Below are 11170 nucleotides of genomic sequence, written 5' to 3' on the forward strand. Positions count from 1 at the left end.
TCCCCAGCACTGACTAGCATAGGGCTGGTGACAGAGCAGGTGCTTGGGGAATAATGAGTGAATGAATGGATGAATGAATGAATGAATGAATGCACCGTGTTCAGGATGTATCTAACTCCACATGTCTGTTCTGGCATACAACCGGCTTTCTGAAAATTGGTCAGAAAGTAGCCTGGGGGGCTCAGTCAATTAAGCGTCTGCCTTCAGCTCAGGTCATGATCCCAGGGTCCTGGGATCGAGCCCCGTGTTGGACTCCATGGTCTGTGGGGAGTCTGCCTCTCCCTCTCCATCTGCTTTTCCCCCCAGCTCGTGCTCTCCCTCTCTCTCAAATAAAATAAACTGTTTTAAAAAAATAAAAATAAAAACGGTATCATTCATGACCAACTGAAGAGGTTCTACCACCCACTAACATGGTGAGACCCAGTTAGGAGAACGCTGCTCTGTGGTACAGCAGCTGGAGAGAGCAGGTCTGAAACCGGCGACGTGGGGCGGGAGGGGAACATGACCTACTTGGGTCTCTCTTTTCCACTGCCCTGCCCGCGTTCTCTCTGTCCCTCCATCTCTGTCTCTCTCTCTTGCTCACTTTCTCTGTCCCTCTTCAGTGTCTGGATAGAGGATCAGGTGACCAGAGGACCTGCTGGATTCTGCTTTGTAAACGAGCCTGGCGAGCGGGGTCTCTTGTTGACCTAGATCTGGAACATGGAGTGGTGTTTGGGGACAGGAGACCCTCAGCCTGAATCTAACCTGTGCAGGGTGACTGGTCCCCTTTCTAGGATTCTGGACAATCCTCAGGGATGAGTTTGCTCTGGAAGTTTCCCCAGTTCCCTACAGCCAAAACCATTAGGCACAATCCCCAGGCTGGCACTGGGGACACTTTTCTGACATATTTTTCACGACTTAGGTCCTTTTCTTGTCAGATGCGAAACACAAGGCACTTCATAAATTTTGCAATTTTACATAGACTGTCATTCGGGAGCTTGAACGCTTGGGAAGTGTGAGAAATGGTGGACGTGGGGGCCTTTCTCTGCTTCCAGAGATGGCAAGGTATGGGCACTTGGCACGTATGAACAAACTTCAAGATACTCACCATCATCTCCTGGTTTCCCTGAATAAAATCCCATCTTCATCAAAAGTCTCGGGGTTCTTGCACCGACCTCACCAGGATGTGCGACAGGGAGTTGGGACATGCACGAAGCCTAGGGAAGGAGGCGTCCGCGCTGAGCCTGAGTCCCACCTGTCTCCAGCCGCCCAGGGAAAAGAGGACAGGACTGCCACGCCCCCTGGCGGGCACCCGGCCTCCAGCAGGGCTGCGCTGAGCGTGGAACAGACAGGAATTGCCTACCCTCTCCTGGAAAAAAAAAAAAAAAGTCACCTCTCCTGGAATCCCAAACCCAGGCTGGCCTCACTGCTTGTGCCCCACGAGCCAGTAAGCAGTGGTGTGGGGGGTCAACTGCATTGGCCAATCGGCCTCTAATTGGAGGAAAATATTTAAATCCCAGCTTTACATCATTCAAAAAGTCATAAATTGAGCTGGGTGTGAATGATGTCAAAGGAAAAGCAACACAAATATTAAGAGAAAATACGGGGTAATAAACGTAAAACAAAGTGGTAGCAATTGCCTTATGATGACATCTGAGAAAGGTCAGTGATTCAGACTCCATCCAAACAAAAACCTTCCTATGGCATAATCGTTCTGTGTGTAGGGCTGAGCACATGACAACAGCCACTGGTGTCTTGGGAGGAACCATGGTTTCTATGTGGGAGAATGGAATTAGAAATATGGAATTTCAGAGGAAAAAAATGACCAGATAAGAAATCAGGCTACCCCCAACCATGGAGTTGCCCTTTAGAAAGTCCGGGGTAACCTAGATAGTTGGCTGCTTGAGTGACCCTCCTGCTCTTACGCTTTAAATTCGCCAGTAAAGAGTGAACCCGTGAAACCCTAGACGTTCCAGCCTCAGCCCCTAACAGAGGCGGAGCCCCCCGGTGCATGCATCTTCCCTCTCTCGCTAGCCGGAACCTCACTCTGTGGCCCAAGCATGCCATGTACCCCCCAGGGCTTGCGAGCGATCAGTCTTATTCACAGTTCCCTGATGGTTGTTGCTAAGGTGTGTCCTGCCTGTGATCATAATAAGAACCACAAGGGCAGGTCCAGCCACCACACTGGCTCCAGTGGGGGAAATGCTGTGTGCCCGCCCCCCCATGTATGGGCCCAGGTGAGTGCCTCAGGCATTCCTATCACGTAGCATCACTGCTGAAGGCTGAGACCCGCACGGTGCCCATTCATCAGGTGATAGACATGTAGGTTTCCAGTTTGAGGATCTTAGGAATAATTCTGCTCTGAATATTCTTGTACAAGTGGGTGTGAAAAGGTACTTCCTGCTTTTCACCTGGGGGGAGCGGGGGGAGGGCCTTCTGAGCAATGATGGAAATGATACCCTCTTGTTGCCAGGAGGGAGAGTTGGCTACTTCCTCCTGGAGCAAAGTCGGAAGCCTGTGGGGAAGCCAGTGACGGGAGGAAGGGAGATGTCCTTTTCTGTTTCACCTTCCAGAAGTACAGATTCCTGGCAGCCATACCCAAGAGCTGTGGGAACCTTGCACTGGGGGCCTGTCCAGGGGTGTCCGAGGTCAGGACCTTCCTGTCCTTTCTGGGGGGGCTGGCCCCAGACTGAGGGAGGTGGGCTGGGGGTGGCAGTCCAGCCCATGTCTGTGACCTGCAGTGGGTCTTCCTTATATCCGGGGACCCAGGGTGAGAGAAGACCCCAACCCCAGGATGGGGGTTGGGAGATACTCTTCTATCCTCTGAGACCCTGAGCATCCTGAGTGGAGACAGAGTCCCCAGCAACTGTGTACATGGCGTTGGTTAGGGCAGCCCTAGTCCTTGTCCTCAGAGAGCTCTGGGACCAGTACAGATGATCGGCTCGTCCCCAGACAGTGACAACCAGAGGGATCAGGGCTGGGATGAGGGACGAGGTAGCTGGTTGTGGAGCTTTTTCTTTGAGGATCTAGTGTCTCCTGTTGGGAGGCTGGACAGCTCCTGCCCAGGAATTTTATATTGATACGGGACAGATGACACACAGGTGCCAATGTGTCCGAAATAAAGTTGATCATGCCCACAGACAGCGACAGGAACGTTCCTCTGTAAGGGGCAGGGCTCATGAGCCGTCTGGAGGGAAGGCCACGTGAGATGAGGTAAAGGGTGGCTTTGGTCTTCCTTTGGGCTGGGACTTGGGGTCCGTGAGGGTTCCTGGATGTGGGATGGGTTTATGTGGTTGGAACTTCCTGTTGGTACCAAGGGAGGGAGCATGTTGGCTCTCTTACCCATCTGCCCATGTGCAGCAGAACCGAGGGGTATGGGGCTGAAGCTGTCAGGATCTAACATCAAAAGTGGAGCCTTCCTCTTTATTCCGTGGAGGTGGATGGTACTGCCAGCAAACGGTTGGTGCTGCGTTCTGACTGAACTGTGGGAGGGTGCCACAGCCCAAGGACACACCCGGGTGGGTGGGTGGGTGGGTGGGTGAGGGGTGTCTTCCAGACCCATTGCTGATCCTTCAACTGGAGAAGCAGAAGGTCCCCAGGTGTGGGCCTGGGTCTCAGACCTCAGGCCCCAGGCAAGCAGGAGAGAGAAGCCTTTTCTCTCCAAGACCCTGAGGTAGGAGAGGTGCCCTTGTTTCCAGCGGTAACACGCCAGAGACTCAGGTGAGGTGATGAGGCATGACGCCGGCCACTTACCTCAAAGGGCTCGGGAAACAAAAGTGAGGTCATAATATTTACTCACAGAATAGATGTGAGGATGGAGTTATGTGCCCTGACATAGCTTGTCACAGTCCCTGGTACATCATCTTTCAACGAATCGGTAATTGAAATGTAAAATCAGGGGCACCTGGCCGGCTCAGTCGGTGGAGCTCAGGATCGTGAGTTCAAGCCCCACGTTGGGCACAGAGATGATTTTAACCACATCTTAAAATGTAAAATCAGGCCACTAAAAATATTTAACCGATGTGACCTTTCTATGTTGCTGTTTCTTCACAAACACACACACACACAGACACACACACACACACACACACGCACTTCAGAGGTGTATGTGTGAGTGTGTAGATCATCACACCCACCCTGATTTCTGCCACTAGAGGGCACCTCAGGTTAGGTTAGCTTAGATAGACCAGCGGTTCCGAACTCCTTTATACTCTTAAAAATTATTGAGGACCCCCAGAAAGTCTTCGTTTATGCAGGCTGTGGACAGTGTGGTGTACTGGTAAGCCAGCTGTCTGAAGGAAAAGGAACCCCGTGATGTGGTGTTTCCACGGTGTAATACTCTCACCATGACCCATTTCAAGCTACCAAAGTTTTATTTTTTTTTAAGATTTTTATTTATTTATATGACAGAGAGAGAGAGAAAGAGTACAAGCAGGGGGAGCAGCAGGGAGAGGGAGAAGCAGGCTCCCCACTGAGCAGGGAGCCCGATGTGGGACTCGATTCCAGGACCCTGGGATCATGACCTGAGCTGAAGGCAAACGCTTAACCGACTGAGCCACCCAGGCGTCCTAAGCTACCAAAGTTTTAACAACTGGCTCACATGATCCTGAACATTTAACAGTTGGGTCTGCGGGTCAGTAGGGGCTGGCACCAATACACCACTGGAAAGCTAACCATATTTACCTTACATAAATGTAAACAACGTTTTTAAAGATGTATTTAGTCATTTTGAAATAGCAGAAATAAATCTCTTACATTACTGCCAGAGCAATGACATCTCATATATCACAGAGCCTCTGAAAAGTCTCACTGCTCTCTGGGGAAAATAATAGACAAATAGCATCTTAGAATTATTATGAAGGACGCCTGGGTGGCTCAGTCGGTTAAGCGTCTGCCTTTGGCTCAGGTCATGATCCCAGGGTCCTGGGATCGAGCCCCCCCCCCCATTGAGCTCCTTGCTTAGAGAGGAGCCTGCTTCTTCCTCTCCCTCTGCCTGCCGCTCCCTCTGCTTGTGCTCTCTCTCTGTGTCAAATAAATAGAATCTTAGAAAAAATAGAAAATAGATACTTTATAATATTATTTTATTATCGTGAAATGAAATCTGTACACAGCCCAGCTTACCCGTGCATCTAATCTCTAACTGAAATTCATTGCGGTGCATTGTCTGTAATATAGAGAAGAAACAAAGGAAAAATACAATCTGCTGTCCTTCACCAGACACGTGTGTTTAAGAATCGAGGAGGTGGTTAGATTTTAGAAGGGTGGTGTACATCCGTGACACCTGGGCTGTAAGCCCAGCTGGGGTCGGGGTGGCTCCTGGAATCAAACTCTTCAGTATTTCTGCAGGGAAATGCGGGCTCTTCACCTCAGAGTGGGATGAATACCGATTGCCAAGAAGAGCCTGTGACAGATCAGCCAAAAAGCCAACTTTTTGGAGTTACTTGGATCTTGGGATTATGAGTGGCTGATGGAGAGCCTGTAATTTATAAGGAATGGGAAGCGCTCCGTTAGCTCAATGCTCCCAGACATAACAGAGCCTGCTGTCCCTGCTTTTGGTGAATTACACGTTTAGATTTCGGGTGGATAAGACAAGATTCAGTCAAATGTCTGTTTTTCTTTTTCGCTGGCATTTTGGAATAAGGGCTAAGTAAGAACATTGATCTGTCCATGTGGACTACAGGACAAGCCAAAGCAGGGCGGCCAGCTAGATTGTCTGGGATTCAAACACCACGATGAGGGGAGACGTCAATGACCGAATTCTTGGAAATGGTGAACGCTCCCAGTACCAACTTCTGCCCCAAATAGGGTATGATCTTCCCTTGATTCACATGGGCTTGCTTTTCTGGAAGATTCAGAGCAGATGAAAATAGTGCAAAAGTCTTGCTGTTTAGAGCTAGAATGGGAGCCGCTGCCAGGAACGGATTCCTTCTGCCCATGCAGACTCCAGCAGGACCCAGGAAACCCCGCCTCGTCAGGGCTGTGCAATGGATCACAAGAGGCTTGGGGTCCCTGGTCCCAGCCACCAGTTGCCAGAAACCGTAGATTTACACACACCTCGTGGGACAACTCTTGATTTCAGTTCAGGCCAGGGTCTGAGGGTCATGAGATCCAGCCCCACGCCGGGCTCAGCTGGGCATGGAGCCTGCTTGGGATTCTCTCTCCTTCTCTCTCTGCCCTTCCCCTCTCACACTCTCTTGCTTCTCTCTCAAAACAAACAAACAAACAAACAAACAAACAAACAAACAAAAATGGCAGACCCTGGATTTGACCCAGGCCTCTTAAGCTCCAAACTGAGTGTTCTTAACCACTGGCTTGTTCCAACTGTGATGGGACAGTCCCCCGCCCCCCACCCCCAATTCTTGGGACCCACTGCCATCCTTCCAGGGCAGGCACTCAGCAAGCTAGAAGAACAGAAGGCAGCCTTCTGTCATCAGTTCAGAGAAGAAAAGAGGTAGACACAGTTTAATCCCAATGTAATCCAGGAACACCTGGCTGTGTGTGTGGGGAGGGGTAGGTGGGTGTCTAGTGGACAATTAACTTTCAGGCAGAAGGGGGGGGTCCTCCCTCCCCCATCGTCATGGATCCATAGCCCTTATGTTAGTGAGGATGTGGACACACTGGAACCCTTGTTCCTTGCAGTTCCACCTTCTGGGCATGTGCCCCAAAGAATTGAAGACAGGTGTTCAAGCAAATACTTGTCCGCAAATGTTCACAGCGGCATCATTTGTAACAACCACAAGATAGAAGCAAACCCAGATGTCTATCAGCTGACGAATGGATAAGTGGAATGCGGACCAGCCAGGCAATGGGACACAGTCATACCCATGCAAACCAATGGCGTCGTGATACAAGCTACACCGTGCGTTACTGCCTGAACCTTGCAAACGTTGTGCTAAGTGAAAGCCAGACACAAACGCCACATGTTGTACGGCTCCACTGACATGAGATGTCTAAAATACGTCAATCCACAGAGACAAAAAGTAGGATGGTGGTTGCTGGGGGCTGAGAGGGACGGCTTTTCTTTTGGGCTGATGAGAAAGTGTTTTGGGACTGGATACAGGTGATGAGTGCACATCGTGAACATACTCAATGTCGTTGAATTATACACTTTAAAACAGTTAATTTTATGGTATGTGAAAGTCCCTGCAATAAAAAAAGATAAAGGAAGGGCTGCCCTGGGGCGCCTGCATGGCTCAGTCGGTTGAGTGTCCGACTCTTGGTTTCGGCTCAGAGCGTGATCTCAGGGTTGTGGGATCGAGCCCCATGTGGGGCTCTGCGCTCAGTGGAGAGTCTGCTTGGGAATTCTCCTCCCTCTGCCCCTCTCCCCACTCGCTCCTGCTCTCCCACTCTCTCTCTCTCTAAAATAAATACATCTTATAAAAAGAAAAAGAAAAGAAGGAGCTACTCCAGAAACTAAAAAAATTCAAGTCCTCAGTCATACTGCGCACATTTCAAGGGCTCAGTAGTCACGTGGGGCCAGTGGCTACCATACTGGATGGCACAGATAGAGGACATTTCCATCAGCATGGAAAGTTCTAGTGGACAGTGCTGGTCTAGGGTTTCCCGCAGTCTCCATCTGGCTGATTGTTCATAGTGTTGTTTAATGTGTTCTTCTGTCCACCGTCTTTTCTATGAACGGATAGTTACATCCGGAAGTCTGATCAGATTCACGTTCGGTGATTTTGGTGAAAGTATTTCACTGGCGCCGCTGTGTCCTACCAACAGGAGGCATCACATTTGGTGGCGTCTTTGGCGTGCATATAATTGACAGCAGCATCTTTCCCCTCTCGCTGGCCAAGCGATGTCACGTGACCCAACGGACCAGGGGATGTATGGGATCTACTCAGGAGGGCCTCCGTGGGCACATAGTGAAATCATGGATGTGCGGTTCTATAATAAGGAGGAAATGGAGATCGGGAGACAATAATCCAGTCAACCCCGGGCAACAGCGTGGTAACGTAACTTGCCCAAGGTCACACAGCCGGCAAGCGAGGGATCCAAGGTTTGAACCCAGGCAGGTGGGCTCCAGCGCCCTGGATCGTAATGCTACACTACAGGGAAATACCTGATGGGGCTGTCGTGATGTTCTAGTAAGAGCAGGAATGCGAAGGGCTTAGTACAGTGCTTGGCACAGGACCCATGCATGATGCTTAACGGCCTGTGCTGTTTATTTCCATCACCTAATTCAGGTTAGTCTTGGCTTGAGTTTGGAGGGATTTTCAGCCCCTGGCAGTGTTCCAGGAATGCCAGCTGGCCCTTATAAACCCATATGATTAGGAGTCAGAGTCCGGAGAAGGGAGAGTGGAGATAGAATCAGATCACAAGAGGTAGCTGTAAAGGGGTTAGGAGCAGGGGTGCCTGGGTGGCTCAGTCAGTTGAGCATCTGCCTTTGGCTCGGGTCATGATCTCAGGGTCCTGGGATTGAGCCCCGCATCGGGCTCTCTGCTCAGCAGGGAGCCTCCCTCTGCCTGCTTCTCCCTCTCCCTCTGCCTGCTTCTCCCTCTCCCTCTCCTCTGCCTTCTGCTCCCCCTGTTTGTGCACTCGGTCTGTCTCTGTGTCAAATAAATAAAATCTTTAAAAAAAAAAAAGAGAGAGAGAGATGAGGAGCAACTCCCTCCCGTCTCTGGCAGCAGGGACGGTGAACATAGGGAGGTGAACACCAGGGGTGAAATGTCTGAGCAGATGTACAGGAGAGAGTGGCCAGAGATACTGACTTATCAGGTACGGGTGTATGCACAGTTCCGGGGACCCTATCCCCCGTCCCTTCTCCCGTATCTCAAGGCTCAAGACTCCACCCCCATGGGGCTGCTCCTAGGCAGAGCTCCAAGATACTGTCTTATGAGGAGTGGCAGATATTCCCCCACATGTCCACAGGAATATTTCAAGTCCCCGGCGCTCTTCGGAATTGGAGTCTCTTCCCTCCCCTGGAAGCTGGGGAGGAGCTCGTGACTGACTTGAGAAAGGGGCATGGAGGTGACGCTGCATGGCTTCCAAGTCTAGGTCATAAAGGAGACACGGTTCCTGCCTGTTTCCTCGCTCGCTCTTCCTCTCCCTTGGGCCCCAGCTGCCATGATGTGAGAAAGCCCAAGTGGCCACATGGGAAGGTCGCATGGAGATGTTCCAGCCTCAGCCCACAGGTGACCAGGTCTCAGCTGATAGCGGCAACAGCTGCCAGGCAGGTGAGTGGTGAAGCTGCAGATCATTCCAGCCCACTGCCCTTGATCTGCCCTTGCTGATGCCAAGTAGGGTGGAGATGAGCTGTCGCCACGGAGCCCTGCCCCGCTGGCAATTCATGAGCAAAATAAATCTCTTCATGGGGTGGTTTGTTTTGGAAACAAGAGAGCTTCCAATTCTTTCCCATCCGAAGGGAGTGAGGACTTCATTCAAATCTAACTCAGATGACATGTCCCTGTTCAGAAGCTTCCCATGCTCCCTCTCCCTCAGAGTGAAAGCCAAAGTCCACACGTAACCTAAAAGCCCATCCTACATGATCTTCCCACACCATGGTCCCCCTCATAGCCCACGCCACCTTTCTGACCTCATCTCTCACTCTCCCCATCCATCCCCCTGCCCTAGTCACACTGGCCTCCTTGCGGATCCCTGACTTACCAGGCTAGTCCAACCTCAGGACCTTGCACTTGCTGTTCTCTTTGTTTAGGACACTCTTCTTCCAGAAATCCACTGGGTTTCCCTCCTCACCTTCAAGTCTTTTTTCAGATGTCACCTTCTCATTAAGCTCTTCCATAACCAAACCATTTAAAATTATGGCTCCTGCTGCCAAAAATCACTACGCCCTCCATTCTCCGGGTCCCATCTCTCTATAGCACTTGTCACTACATAATGTACTATATCTTTCACTTATGTTTCTGTGTATAGTCTGTCTGCCCAAATAGAGTGTAGGTTCCATGAAGGCAGGTCAGGGATCTTGACCTGTCTTGTTCACCACCATATCCCCAGTGCCTACAACAGTGCCTCCTGCGTGTTCGTCACTCTGTCCCCCGAGTCTTTCTGCCTGTCTCTCAGTATTTGTTTGCTCTTCCCATTTTTCCATTTTGAGGTAAAACTTACATACAGCAAGATGCACAAATCTTAAGAGTACGGTTTGCTGAGTTTTGCCAAATAACCTATACCTTTGTAACCCAAACTCTGTCAAGATAAGGAACCACTGTCCTGATTTTTTTTCCCCACCTGCGATCAGCCTGGCCTATTCTGGAACTTCGTGTACTTGAAATCACACAGCATACTTCTTTTTTGTCTGGCTTCTTTCATTCGGCATAATGGTCTTGAGATTCATCCATGTTGTATGTGTGTCAGTAGTTCACCCTTCTTGCCGGGTGCTGTTCACCATATGAGTGTGTTACAGTTTGTTATTCATATTGACATACTGATGTGTTGATAGGTGAACCTCAATATCTCTTCAGTCCATCTCCTCTCCTTCACCCCCCCCACGGCCCCTTCCCTGGCCCCGGTCTTCTTTATACCCAGCCTCCTTCCTGTTCTCTGACCCCCTGCCTCACTCTGTCATCCACTGTCCACAGAGCAACCCGAGGAATCTTTATAAGGCACACATTGTGTTCCTGTCCTGCTCAAAACTCTGCCATGGCTCCCTAGTGCCCTCAGGAGATGGCCCAGTCTTTAATGTCTTTCAGACCTGGTTCCATCTCCCCTGTATGCACCACTTCACCATCCCCCCCCCCTTCTCTTTACACTCCAGGTTGCAGGCAGTCTCCTTCTCAGGTCCCTCACCAAACCAAGCTCTCTTGCCTCCACACCATTATATTCTCTTCCCTCCGCCCAGAGTGCTTTTCCCTAGCCCTCTCTTGACCTTTCTCACTGCTATTCATCCTATTCGTTCAGATGTCTCCTCCTTAGGAAACCTTCTTGACAGGCTGGGTGGTGCACCTCCACGGAGCTCCCACAGTCCCTGGTGGCTCAGATCACTCTACATTTTAATATCAAAAAGGTCTCTGCTAAACTTCAGTTCCAAGAACAAACCTTGTTTCTCCAGACAAACAAGAACACATCCATTGAGCAAAAATTGGAAACCATTTCAACGAACACATTTCCCCTATTGCCTTAGCTGGCAGGAACCACTGAGTGAAGCTTAAGGCTAATCTAGATCATAGATGCCTGGTGCGTCCATACATATTTGTAAATTCCGTTTTGATGTGTGTTTAAGTGCCAGTTTTCC

Source organism: Ursus americanus, chromosome 21, assembly GCF_024610735.1.
Source record: "Ursus americanus isolate L20-20 chromosome 21, mUrsAme1.1.p, whole genome shotgun sequence".
Lineage (NCBI taxonomy): Eukaryota > Metazoa > Chordata > Mammalia > Carnivora > Ursidae > Ursus > Ursus americanus.